Below are 13,896 nucleotides of genomic sequence, written 5' to 3' on the forward strand. Positions count from 1 at the left end.
AACCTTAACTGTAATCCAAATAAAACAACCCCACAGAAAAAATAACTGATGCGTAAAGTGCAATAGTACCTTAATTTTTAATATTGTAAAAATGTTTCTACTTATTTACACAAAAAATAAAACTATTTATTCATGAAACAAGGTAGGTTGTGATATTCTATGTATTTTCACTTTTAAAAAATTGTAATTATTATTGGATAAATGTTATTTTCTTTTTCCTAGCGTTTTATAATTTGATCTGGTTTCCTGGCGTGATTAAGATTTGATTGGCACTCGGTAGACTTCGCTGGTATACGTCAAATGCCTATCGAACCTGGGCGAACATTTACGAGAAACTCGGTTCGTAATATGCACCAGTTTGTTTTCTTGTTCGTAAAACCACGGGCAAGGAAATCTCTATTTAAATCCCGTCGTGATTTCAACGCTCAAATAATTTTATTAAAAAAATCCTTAACATTTTAACACCAGACCGTAAAATCTGACATTATAATCTATGGGCTTTGGGGTTTGTATTACTGTACACATAGATTCGAAAAAGTTGTCAAACAAATATATAACCAGTAAATATTCTCAAAGGCAAGATAAGTTACTTTTCTACCAAACTGGATATACTTTTTGTGTTTTTATTCAATGTAACATGTTTATTCAGCTCGAAAAACATGCAGTGTTTACCGATGTATTGGAAAATTACTATTAATAGAATTGGGGTGGTTGAAAATCTTTATTTCGGGAGAAATTCCCTCTTTCTCAAGAAAAAAAAGTTCTATCAGTATGAAGGAAAAACGCATACACTCTGCAAACGCCAGCCATATATTATAACACTCAAAAAAGTTTTTATGCTCTCACGACGCATGCATCAGTTATTATGAGTTATTATTTTGGCACAAAATACAATACACAATTTGAAACTAATTGTTGTTTTTACTCTAAGTTTTTGGTTTGGTTCAAATTATATAGAAACATTTTTTTTTTACAACCTTAAGCTAACTCTTCGCATGTTGAGTTTCGTTTCCTTTTTCCAGTTTTTGAAGCTTTCAAATTATAAACTGCTTCAGCTATTTCTGAGATGATTCTGGATTCTCTATCAATACTCGGAACTGACTTTGTAAGTTACAGGTACTACAAAACCAGAACACAGTAAAGCTCGAAGATAAATTGAGATTATTTCTTTGAAATAGGTTTAATTAAGCTGTTTCGCAAAGCATACGGCATATTCACCTTGACACCGGTTCTCGTCAGATCACCGAAGTTAAGCAACGTTGAGCCTGGTCAGTACCAGGTGGGTGACTATTTTGGAATATCAGGCGCTGTATGTAGGAGGCTGTCGACACCTCCCCGCAAGAACTGCAAAAACCCAACGTTATCTCCCATGGTGGGACTAGTAACAGCTTGTGAATTCGATATTCTCTTGTAATTTTTTTCTTCCTTCGGATGAAAGCCGGTTCATCCTGCCGAGGTGAGTGCCACTGGCTTCTTTTTTCTTCATAAAGCAAAGTTTAAATTTGTTTTATTTAGCGAGGAATTTTTATGTATATAAAATATTAACATGTAAACTTTAAAAAAGAAATAGTTTTATTTTAAATTCATATTTATTTCCATATTTTCTAATCTTTTAATGATTAGATTACTAACCAAAAGATGCGTGATTTAATGACGTGCAGGAATTAAGGGTTTACCGTAAAATATACATGGGTGGAAATTAGGATCAATCATTTGCCTTCCAAAGTTTTCCGCCTGTTTACTATCTATCAGACACTACAAACATTTCTGTAAAAGTACAGGATAGTTAACACTCGATAATGCGTACCCCCCCAAAGAAAACCTTATTTATATTGAAAGAATTAGAATATTCTCTATTGAAGCCGTCTAGTTCTAACGTGTGGAAATGATTTGTAATTTTTTTTTTTTTTTTTTTTTTTTTTTTTTTTTTACCATAAAAAATTTACAAACCGTTTCTACATGTGTAAAACTAAGCGGTTTCGGTAGAGTATTTCACTCTAACAAGTTTGATATAAATTATGTTCTGTTTCTTAAAAATTTATTTATATCTAAACTTTTGTGTGCTTTTGTGCTTTCTTTCGATGCTAATTGTAAAATGATCCCCCACTTTCAGTCTTATAATGTACTCCCCTCAAATATCTGTTAAATCATCAACTTAACTTTCGAGATGATATTTATATCAACGAGTATGAAAAAATAAAACAATTTCTTCCAAAACATTGCAGTAGTTTTTTGTTCTTTTCATGTCATTCAGTCTGCAGGGTAGTCACAGAATTAAGCAGTTGAGCAGACGTTGTTAGATGTTTGCGCGACCTTGCAACTCCAAGCTTTCAATGACCTGTTAGCCCCACCTATGCGTAGGCAGTTGAGATAAACCCAATTATGACTGGCAGCTCCCATGATTTACGTCAGTGAGTGGCTGTGAGAGGCCACGAGTTGGCTGGAGGCTATAGAGGTGATTATAAAATGGTGACTGTCTCTAAAATAGTCTACTCTCGCTATTATACTGGTCCTTCACGACCCAGTGGCAAAAATCCAGAACCGAGATAATTTCCAAAAATAGGAACCTTCGACCATGTTTTTTTTTATATAATTATTTATCAATATTTGCGATTAAATCATTTCCGACTTTAATAAAAGAAAATCTTTGAGATATTATTGATTAAGAATGAATATATATATATGTATATATATATATATATATAATATAATTTTTTTTATTTTTTTTATTTTTTATTCAATTTTCACCCCAAACAAGGCACAGTGCCACTTTGAAGCAGGGGGCTACTATTAGGGAATTAATTAGCGGGGTCATTATGAAGGGAGAAGAGTAGAAAGATGTTTGTTAACATTACACTTGAACTTCTGCATATCATTGCAGTTGGGAAAGCAGAATCCCGGAAGGGAGTTCCAAAGACCCGCAGTTCTGGGGAAGAAACTACTGGAGTAAAAGGCCTTCTTGCACCTAGGGATCTCCACTGTAAAGGGATGAGACTTAGTAACTTGTCGGGGGTAGTTACGTCGGAGAGGTACAAGTGTTTGCAGTTCGTCAGAGCATTCACCATTAAAGTATTTGTAGAACAGGCAGAGAGATGCAACATCTCGTCGATGGGACAGAGGTTGAAGCCTAGATGACAGTTCAGGACCTATCAGGTTGGTGACTCTCTTTTGAACCCTGTCCAGGAGCGAGAGACAAGCAGCAGATGCACCAGCCCAGATGTGACAACAGTACTCCATACATGGGCGAATGGTTGCCTTATAGAGGTATAGGATACTGGCAGGCGTAAGTAGTTTTCTAGCACGGTAGAGGGAGCCAACCTTCCTTGCAGCAGCCTTGGCAATGCTCTCAATGTATCTATTCCAGTTCATATTCCCTGTAAACGTTAGGCCGAGGAGTTTAAAAGAAGTACTCTCAGGCAATGTGTTCTTGGCCATTGCTATTGGTGGTAGAGAAGGTTTCTTGTAGTTATTGAAGGAAACAAGCTTAGTCTTAGCAGCATTGAATGAGACCAACCATTTTTGTCCCCATTCCACTACGGATTGGAGGTCATCCTCTAGTGTTTCTGCCATTTTCTTGGATATGTGTTCATTTGTTTTCCCCTCATATCTGTTATAGAGAGTGGTGTCATCGGCAAATATACCCATCTCCGAAACAATATTATCAGGGAGGTCGTTTATGAATATCAGGAACAATAGAGGTCCAAGGATAGACCCCTGAGGCACTCCCGCATTTATGTCATATTGTTTGGATGTACGTCCGTCGAGGAGAACTTTGATTTTTCTATTACTTAAGAAGGATTTAATTACGTTATGAATTCTTCCAGTGATTCCATATGATCTAATTTTCCTTAGAAGATCATCGTGCCATACCCTGTCAAAAGCCTTAGATATATCAAGGGCCACCGCTCTACCCTCCCCTGTTTTATCCAATGAACGGTATATACGTTCAGAAACTACAGTTAAGATATCTGCTGTTGAACGGGCTTGCCTGAATCCATATTGTTTGTCAGTCAGGAGTTTAGCAGCTGTTAGGTGCTGGACTAGGACTTGATTAACTAAGGACTCAAATATTTTGGCGAAAAGCGGGAGGAGGCTAATGGGGCGATAATTTAGTGGGTCAGTTCTTTCACCAGAATTCTTGAAGACTGGTACCACAGAGGCGGTTTTCCAGCAGTCGGGAAAACAAGATTCGTTAAGGCATTTATTGTAAAGTTTGGACAGAACTGGAGCAACCTCGGCAGAGCATTTTTTTAATAGCACAGCCGGGATGAGATCTGGTCCACATGCTTTAGAGGTGTCTAGGTTTTTTACAATAGCATATACCTGAGAAGGGGTGATTTTCAAATCGTCAAGTGTGGCGTCTGTTCGCAGAGGAAAATCAGGGAGTGAGTGGTGTACCGAGTTCAGTGTGGAGTTTGAGGCAAACCGACTGGCAAGCAGATTAGCCTTGTCAGTTGCCGTGCAAGCAACCTCATGATTGTTTGTTAGTGGGGGAATAATTGCCTGTCCATTATTAACTACGCTGTTGTAGATTTTCCAAAAATCCCGGGTTCCTAATTTCTGTGCTTCGATGCGCTTTCTGGTGGTTTCAGAGTAATCTGTCTTAGCTGTGTCTATCACTCTCTTACAATTATTTCTAGCTTCTATAAACTTCTGTTTATTTGAGCTGGACTTATGTCGGTCGGTTGAATCTGCGGAACGCATGCTGCCTTTGACAAATGGCAGCTGCACAAGCAGAAGTAAACCATTGGGGGGAGTGGGGCTTGCTATAGTATTTCCGTGCGGGAACATCTGCTTCAATAGCAGTTTTGAACCATTCAGTTGTCTCATTTGCACACTGTTCCGCTGGAAGAGTAAAGATATTTTGCCATGGGGCATCTCTGATGAGCTCCCTGATGGCTTCCCAATCAGCCTTTTTGTAATATCTCGTTGTTTTGAGTAGTGGGTCTTCAGTTTTAGGGCGAGAATTTAGGCTGATTTCTACCATTATCACAGCGTGATCAGCATTCCCGAGTGGGCTATGGGCATTTGTTGAACAGTCATTGGGAACCGTTGTCAGAAAGAGATCTAGAAGTGAGGCATGTTGATCGTGCTGGTCTGGGAAACGTGTCGGAAATGTAACCATCTGAGATAGGGAATGAGATATAGAGAAGCTATATGTGGCGCTACCAGCTACGTCTGTGTGATTTGAGAATCCTAGCCAGTTACTATGGTGGACATTGAAGTCACCAAATACATGTATTTGTGCGCTAGTATCGAGGGAGAGTGCTATATCTATGCTGTCTGAGACTTTGTTTATTAGGGTACAGTCTTGGTTTGAGGGAGAGCGGTAGAGAAAATATAAGTAGCTAATATTGTGTTGCATATTTAGTCTGAAGCACATAAAGGCCTGGCCCTCTGATTCTAGTTTTATTTCTCTAGTTAGGGGGAGGGTGTTTCGAATATAGACTCCAAGTCCATGCATATGTCTGTCAGAGTCCTTACGGTAGAGTGGGAGATAACCAGGCATGTTAAAGTGGTTAGAGGGAATGGAGGAGTGAAGGTTAGTTTCACTTAATGCTAAGATATCCGGGGTGTTTACAAGGAGAAATGACTCAACATCATCTAAGTTAGTTCTAAGCCCGCGGATATTAGTAAATGCAAGCCTCAAGGGAGGAGGCAGGTTGGTTTTCTTTGAGTTTGGTCCTGGTTTAAACGTAACTTTTGCTTGAGCTGTCATTTCATTTTATTTTATTTAAAATTTTCAGATTAGGGTGGATGAGTGAGGGGGTGCTGGACAAGTAGTTGTGCAGAATACCAGACATGCAATACAAGTAGACCATCAGCTGTCCTCACCCACAGGATTGTGGCCTCAGGAAAGCCCACCGGGGATGAGTGCAGGGTCCCTTTCCATGCGCGACATGGCACTACAAACATCCCGATATTTTACAACTGTTGATGGAGCAGCCGCTCTAAGCGCTACCAAAGAGTTAGGGCTCCTGTACTATCAGTCGGAAACAGCAGCCAGGAACTGTCAATCCGGTACCCTCAATCCATTAGGCAAAGCCAGCCCAGTCCAACTGCACCGACATATATGGCACTGAAGCACCCCACTGTGTCCAGTTTAGGGGGATGGGATGTGGCGGGAGTGGGGAAGAGCGGCGTTCATTGCCCTAATCAGGAAACAAGGTCAACCACTGGGTGATTCAGGCGAGTCCCTGTGATAGTACCTCTACGCCTGGCCAATAGGCAAAGAAGGAGTATGAAAGCCGGGCGATAGACAGAATCTATCTCCTCCTTAAGCAGTTTAGGTTTGCCAACCGGTGATTTGTTCGAGTCACCAGCTCTAGGAAGGTTGTCGTCCAGGACTGAAGAGACCTCCCTCCCCTAGGTTTAGTTTCAGAGTTTTCCTTCTTCTAGACGGATGGCCTGGGAAGACCTACGGGTCCATCAGCTCCGAGGGGGTTCGCCCCGCGCCTGGGTCCTAATCCAGGTATTTCTGCGACCCCGCATGGGTAGTTAATATTTATTGGTTATTTAGGTTAATATCTCCTGGAAAAATCGGGCATTTAGGTTAGCTTCTACAGAAGATTTTCACTCCTCAAGTGTGGTTTAAGAAGGGCATTATTATGCTGTCCATTTTCATTTTTACTGAGAGAGGGTATACGTAAAAATTAATGCAGTGGAAGCAGCTAAATTTGCTACAGTATTGGATCGAGAGAGTCGAGTTAATGTATGGTTAGATATAGTTTTGTAAGTTTAGCAATTTATGGTTAGATATGGTTTAGTAGGTTTAGGAATGTATGGTTAGATATGGTGTAGTAGGTTTAGAATTAGGATAAAGTGTTAGAGTATGATCTACTTTTTATTAGAGATTCTGATTTGGTGTCCAAACCGGACATTTAGTAAGACTGAAAGATTAGATATGCTCAGTATAGAGACAAGAGAACATTTGATATGGAGTACAGTTATATCTGACAGATATAGGTTATTGCATATTCTGTAAGTATAGTTAAAGTATAGATGGATGGATAAGTAGTATTGTATACGAATGCATGGAATTTTAGACAATTTGTGTAAGTTGCCTTTAGACTACAACGAAGGAGAATGACTTCGCCTTTCTCTTAATATCCGGAAGTTTTTATTTCAATGAGTACCGGTTTAGTTTGTGTAATAATTATTGCAATACTATCTCTTAATAAAGAGATATTAATGGTTACTGTTCATTATAGATTACTTTAAGTCAATGTATTGGACTATGGCTAGTAAGTATTTACTTAGAAGCTTGGTTATGGGTTGGGAGTTATAATCAGGAGCATGCCTAGGAAATTTTAGGTGTTAATGGGTATCGATTTACGAGTTTGTTAGGGTCAAGGGCGGAGAGCAAGGACCCATCTAAGTTACGTGAGACGGATTAGGTTTAGTGTCAACTTAGGAAATAGAGCAGTTTTGATTTGTTAGTGATCAGGAGAAAGAGAATTTAAGTAAAAAATAATAAGGTTTGTCATGCAAAACAGACAAGGCAGTCATCTTGGAGGTAAAGTATCTATAGGAGGTACTTACTTAGTATACAAGCAGCAGTATTTTGTAGTTTTGAGAGGAATTTTAGGTACAATAGTTTCATGGCTTATTGCACAAGTCCGTAGTCAAGGTGAGGGACGATGTACTTCTAATATTGAAACTGGGTGTATCTAATTTTTAAAAGTAGTTGACTAGAGTGTTATTAGGTGTTCTACTTAGCTTAGGGATAGAATAAAGATTTAAGGTAATATTCAGGGTGATATAAGCAATTTCATGAGGATTAGATATATAATCACTAATGTAAAGCTATGTGTGTGTGTCTGGTCACGAATAGGCTCCTATATGGTTGACTATTTTAAAAAACTGATTACATATAATGATAGAAGATGTATTGAGACACAGGAATAAGTATGTTTGATCTGGCAGAACGGTGGTTCATTAAAATTATGGGGTCTGCGTTCGCGCCTGGTCCACAAAGTATGGAAATAAAAAAAAATTAAAAATGAAGAAAAATCGTTTACAAGTTTTTTGATATAGATGTAAATAAGAATACTTTGATAAGTATGTTTCAACTTAAATAGGAATGGTATAATAAAATTGTGGTGTCTGCGTTCGCGCCTGGCCTCCATAGAATGGAAATAGGTACAAACTTTAATAAAAACTTTTGATATCTATTTGCATAAGTATACTTTGATAATTGTTTCAGTTTGTAGAAATATGGTATAATAAAATTATGGGGTGTTCGTTCGCGCCTGACCTCCATAGAATGGAAATATGTCACAAAGTTTAACAAGGTTTTTTAAATATAGATCCACAGAATATTGTGATAAGTATTTCAGTGTGAACAGGTATGGTATAATAAATTATGGACTTTATCTATTTTATTTTTACTTTCATCACATTTTGCTTTGGTTTTGATACACCCAAATTCAAAGCTATATCTTTACAACCCTTCCTTTTCATAACCTAATATACTTTCATAAATCAGAGTCCATTTTCTGTACGCTGTTTTTGAACCCAATCAACGACGGGTACTTTTGCTAGTATATATAATTATATATATATATATATATATATATATATATATATATATATATAAAATTGTGTGTGTGTGGTCACGAATAGGCTCCTATATGGTTGACTATTAAGAAAAAACTGATTACATATAATGATAGCTGTATCGAGGTTCAGGAATGGGTATGTTTGATCTGGTAAAACGGTGGTTCATAAAATCTGTGGGGTCTGCGTCGCGCCTGGTCCACAAAGTATGGAAATAAATGAAAAAAAAAACGTTTACAAGGGTTTTTGATATAGATGTAAATAATACTTTGATAAGTATGTTTCAACTTAAATAGGGATAGTATAATAAAATTGCGGGGTCTTTGTTCGCGCCTGTACTCCATGGAAATATGGCACAAACTTAAACAAAAACTTTTCATATCTATTTGCGTAAGTATACTTTGATAATTATGTTTCAGTTTGAAGAAATATGGTATAATAAAATTATGGGGTGTTCATTCGCGCCTGACCCCCATAGAATGTAAATATGTCACAAAGTTTAACAAGGTTTTTTAAAAGGGGTGATGGTCCACAATAACACCTTAACTTTAATCTTAATCCACGTTAGCTTTTATTTTTTTTTTTTAGTTGAATCATATTGTGTCGAATAAATTCACCTCATAAATTCACGTTCTTATTAAAGTGAAAGCCCTCCCCCAAAAAAGTCGGAACTTTACACAATTCTCGACACAAATTTTGCATAACTGTTTTTTTTTCTTCTACACTTGCACGTGGCACTCTTTCGAAAATAGATAAATAATAAAAATTAAGAACGTTACTTGTTATCGTGTCAAAAGAAGGAAAAAGCCCTGCTTACGTGATTACGTGTCTTTTTAAAAACATTTGCATAACCTTTTTATTTTTATTTATATATCTGTTTGTCGGTGTACTAGAAGGAATTCAGTTGATTACAACCCTTTTTGTGTGTTCTTTACAGTACAACCCTGAATCCGACAGCGCAATATTACACCGTTCAATACTGTAAAACTGAAACGAAGCTGTTCTGCTTGAAAAGTGTGCCATTTTCTTCTTATTCATCTTTATATCGATTCTTTGCTTTAAAAAACTAAAGTACTTACGTGTTTACTTTTTTAATATCCCATTTTGCTGTTACGGATTATTTTACTAAAGTAAGTAAAGCTTCATTATTTTTCAAAACTGTTTTTGTTTCTTTGTTTTTCGGTATTTCGTCGATATCATTTAGTAAGAGTGTTTAGCAGAAAAGTCAACAAACGACTACCCGAAAAAATAAATATACAAGAAATAAATGTTACCATAGTCAAAAGTTCAGTTCGTGTTTTTTTTTGAAATAGTTTTTAATGCTTTTTACTTGAAATAATTTCAGCAAACCGAAATTAAAACAAAAGTTGAGGCGATAACTACTTAAATGAATTTTTATATAAACTACACATGCCATAATCGAATATTCCTCAAGGACAAAATAACGAAAAACATTAAAATATGCTTATAAATGTTCCTTACGTTGACGGAACTCTTAAATTGTTAACACAGAATGCTCAAGTGTCCCTCCTTCAAATTGAAAACGGAGCTCTCCATTTCAAAGTCGCTGCCATTTTGATTTTTTTTAAAACCGGTTCGTGAATTAAAAAAATATTTTTTTTTACAAACTACTTAAAAATACTTTCTACCATAAAAGTAACTTTTATTGACTATGGTAACACTTATTTCTTATATATATATAAACATTTTCTCTTTGTAAGGAAACATCATTTTGTTGGTCACTCTTGGCTACGAATGAAAAAGTTGATGAAAAATATATTTTCGCGAAAATTATCTTTACTTTCATCATATTTTGCTTAGGGTAAAATTTGAGTATCAAAACCTATCTCTTTACAACCCCCTCCTTTTCATAACCTATCATACTTTCATCAACCACAGTCCATTTTTTTGTAGGCTGTTTTTGAACCCAGTCAACGACGGGTACTTCTGCTAGTGTATGTATATATATATATATATATATATATATATATATAATCCTAGGGAGGTTGCATTCACTACGGCTTACAGAGCTCTCTTCACCCACCATGCCATTTGATCCATGACTGGAACTTAGGTTGCTGGGCACCAGAGCATATTCCACACGCCGGTGGGTCATATATGCCGCAGCTTATAGGGCCTAAGCTCCTCTGGAGGTTTCTGTCAGGGTTACTTTACCCTTAGCCTTTGGTTAAATAACCTTGGCCCACAAGACAGTGGAGGTCCAGTTATACTCCTTTATGGCGAGCTCGCTGAGGGAAGACGTCTGGCTCAAAAGCCTAAATTGAGATTTAAGGATTGTTAAAGATCCACCTTAAAAAAAATGTGAGATTGATGAAAGAACCTGGGAGAGTCTTGCTTTGGATCCCGGAGGGTGGAGAAGGACCTTGCGAGGAGGTGTGGGCAAGTTTGAGGTGGATCGAACCCAGTATGAGCGGCTGAAGCGCGATATCCGGAAAGGGAGAGTGAAAGGAGCCGTGAATGGGAGGGGGAGCAAAATTGGTCTGGAGTGTGAGGTGTGTGGAAGAATATGTCTTAGCTGGGCTGAGGAGTCACCAGTCTACTCATCGGCGCAGCCGGCCACAAAGCAGTCTTGAGTTGCCAGAGTGAACCTGTGTCAACTACGGGCGGATGTACAAAACGACAGGCGGTTTGAAACGGCATTTGATCCTGCATAAAAAAGAACAGCAAGAACGTGCTGCTAGTGGTGCACATGTCTGTACAATGTGTGCCAAAGAATGCCAGAGTTTAGCAGGGCTTAAAAGCCACATTCGTGCAGCCCATCACTGAATGTTTTCGTGTTTCTACGTACCTTTTTTTTTTTTTTTTTTTTTTGTGCTATATCGAGTGATGGCAATGTTCGAAAGCGAATTTGCTGCCATCACATATATAAATAAATTGCACCAACTAAAAAAATGTGCTCTTTATATGCGTGGTTGCCAAAAGAGCACGTTTAGCTAGTTGACACAATTAACCCAAAGTACGGTATAATATGGATGTGTGTGTGTCTTTATTGATGTGAGGAACGATCTCTATCAAACTACCGTTAATCTTTGGCCTACAAATTTAAAGCTTGATATACAGAGGATTTGGACCTGTGGAACAAAATTGATTCGTTTTTAGACGGTAAAATAACTTCTAAGGAGTCAAAATTGAAGAAAAAAAATGCGCCTTAGCAGTCGTAAGTCGACTAAAGATGCCGCCTCTACGCCATGCACAAATATAAATTTATGCCTTTTACCAACGTTATTTTTAAAGTTTTATCGACTTTGGTTAAATCATAACGAGTAAGGCTGAGCTACATGTTTTGGTTTTGGTTCTAGCTGATGGCATCCAAGTCATATATGTCTTATTTTTACTTTCGATACAACTAATATAAATGATCAATAGAGTATTGACTCTACAAACATAAATGAGATCTGTATTGCCTAAATTATATACAAGCTTATTTTACGACTAACCCACACTGGGCGGCCGCTACTATATATTGGTTACAATATTATAGAGAATTGGCTCTATAATAATAAATATGAAAATTGCATAAATTAAAATATCATATTTAAGCGTATTTTATAACCGGGCATGTCTGGCGGCCTGTTAGTTTTTATATGGAACTCTTTTCTCTCGAAATACTAAAAATTAGCAGAAAACATTCACCCTCTTCAAAATTGAACACTAAAATGTACTTGGTATTGTGAAAAAAAAAACCCTGCTGCACTTAATATATGAAAGCTTTTTGTAGACTGATATAATTTTGCACTCTTTAATTTACGGATGAAAAATGTCAGCATTTTAATTAAAAAAGGGACTTTTTACCACAAGAAAATCATTCCATTATCGACACTTGGCCGCCATATACGATATTTTTATTTAGCTGCTTCAAGAAATGTAATTTTAAATTCTGAATCTTCTTTTTTTTTTTTTTTTTTTTTTTAAATTCCATTTTCATCCAAACAAAGCACAGTGCCACTTTGATGTGGAAGGGGGGCTACTATCGGGGCTATAAGTTGCAGGGATACTATCATGGAAGTTTGGCAGCAAGATTTTTGTTCACGTTACACTTGAACTTCTGCATGTCAGTACAGTTGGGAAAGCAAGGTCCCGGAAGAATGTTCCAAAGTCTAGCAGTTCTGGGGAAGAAACTATTGAAGTAGAAGCTTTTTTTTTTACATCTAGGAGAGGATTTTGCTAATTGTCGGGTTTGTCGAGGGTATTTACATCGAGGAGGTACAAGAGCTCGTAGTTCGTCGGATATCCAACATTAAAATACCTGTAAACAGGCAGAAGGATGCATCATTTCGTCGATGGGACAGAGGCTGAAGCCTAGATGACAATTCAGGACCTATCAGGTTGGCGACTCTTTTGAACCCTATCCAGGAGCGAAAGACTAGTAGCGGATGTTCCAGCTCAAATGTGACAACAATACTTCATGCATGGGCGAATGGTGGCCTTGTAGAAGTACAGGATACTTTCAGGCGTAAGTAACTTTCTAGCACGGAAAAGAGCTCACAGCCGAATCTAATTAATATTAAATGTTCATGATATACATTTCTGGACAGTTCATTTCATGCAGTATTTGAAAAGGATTAAGTACCTCGGATGCTGTCTGCAATAACTACACGGCCATTCGTAATTTTGGGAGTCTTTAAGTGAAATGTTGATGATACACCGTATGTCATACCAGGAATCACAGATGTCGCACTTAACCCAATTAATGACATGACCCCTACCAGTTTTGCAACATTCCTCAGTGTCAGTATCTCCCCCTTCTGATGCTGACAGCCGGCTTCTTGATAGTAGTGGTGATGATGTCTCTTGTCCTGTTTTTTGTTTTTTACCTCTGCCTTTCTTGTTTTTCACTCTACCACATGCTCTGGATTCTGTAGCAACCTTCTTAGCAGCAAATATCCAATTTAGTTTGTTAATGCCCTTATCCACTGTGAGCTTCTCCTCATATCCTGTATTCTCGCTGATCTCCCTTTTGAGTTATGTTGAAATTGTGGAGTCGGTTGTTTGGGAAATAATTCTTTTAATGAGCAGAACGAAGATGAAGTCAGTAAGGAAACCGGCATGTCTGACGAGGAATGTAGAAAAATTGGCTGAAGATTGAAGGTCTTAGAGTGGGGGCATTGCAAACACTGGGGAAGCTAGTGTGGAGGAAGATATTTAGGGAGGGGGGGCCTTTGTTAAAGCAGTTACACGAGGCTGACTTTTCGGTGACCATTTTGGCATTAAAAGAAGAGATGCCTGTGCAACTGAATCCTACATTGACGATTTTTAGCTAGAAGAATTTATCTATTTAGGCCATAATCATAATGGGAACGTTCTTTCCATTAGTGC

The 13,896-nt window shown here is 37.6% G+C and overlaps 1 protein-coding gene and 1 pseudogene across 2 annotated transcripts in view; both read left to right on the forward strand.

The window, feature by feature from the left end:
* LOC145283663 (neuropeptide Y receptor type 2-like) overlaps positions 1 to 13,896 on the forward strand; it is an 809,226-nt gene that overhangs the window by 490,002 nt on the left and 305,328 nt on the right. The gene's annotated exons all lie outside the window — the stretch shown is intronic.
* Positions 1,202 to 1,316, forward strand: LOC145284145 (5S ribosomal RNA; annotated as a pseudogene).

The sequence above is a fragment of the Euprymna scolopes genome, chromosome 8 (assembly GCF_053919585.1).
Source record: "Euprymna scolopes isolate OS-2025 chromosome 8, ASM5391958v1, whole genome shotgun sequence".
Lineage (NCBI taxonomy): Eukaryota > Metazoa > Mollusca > Cephalopoda > Sepiida > Sepiolidae > Euprymna > Euprymna scolopes.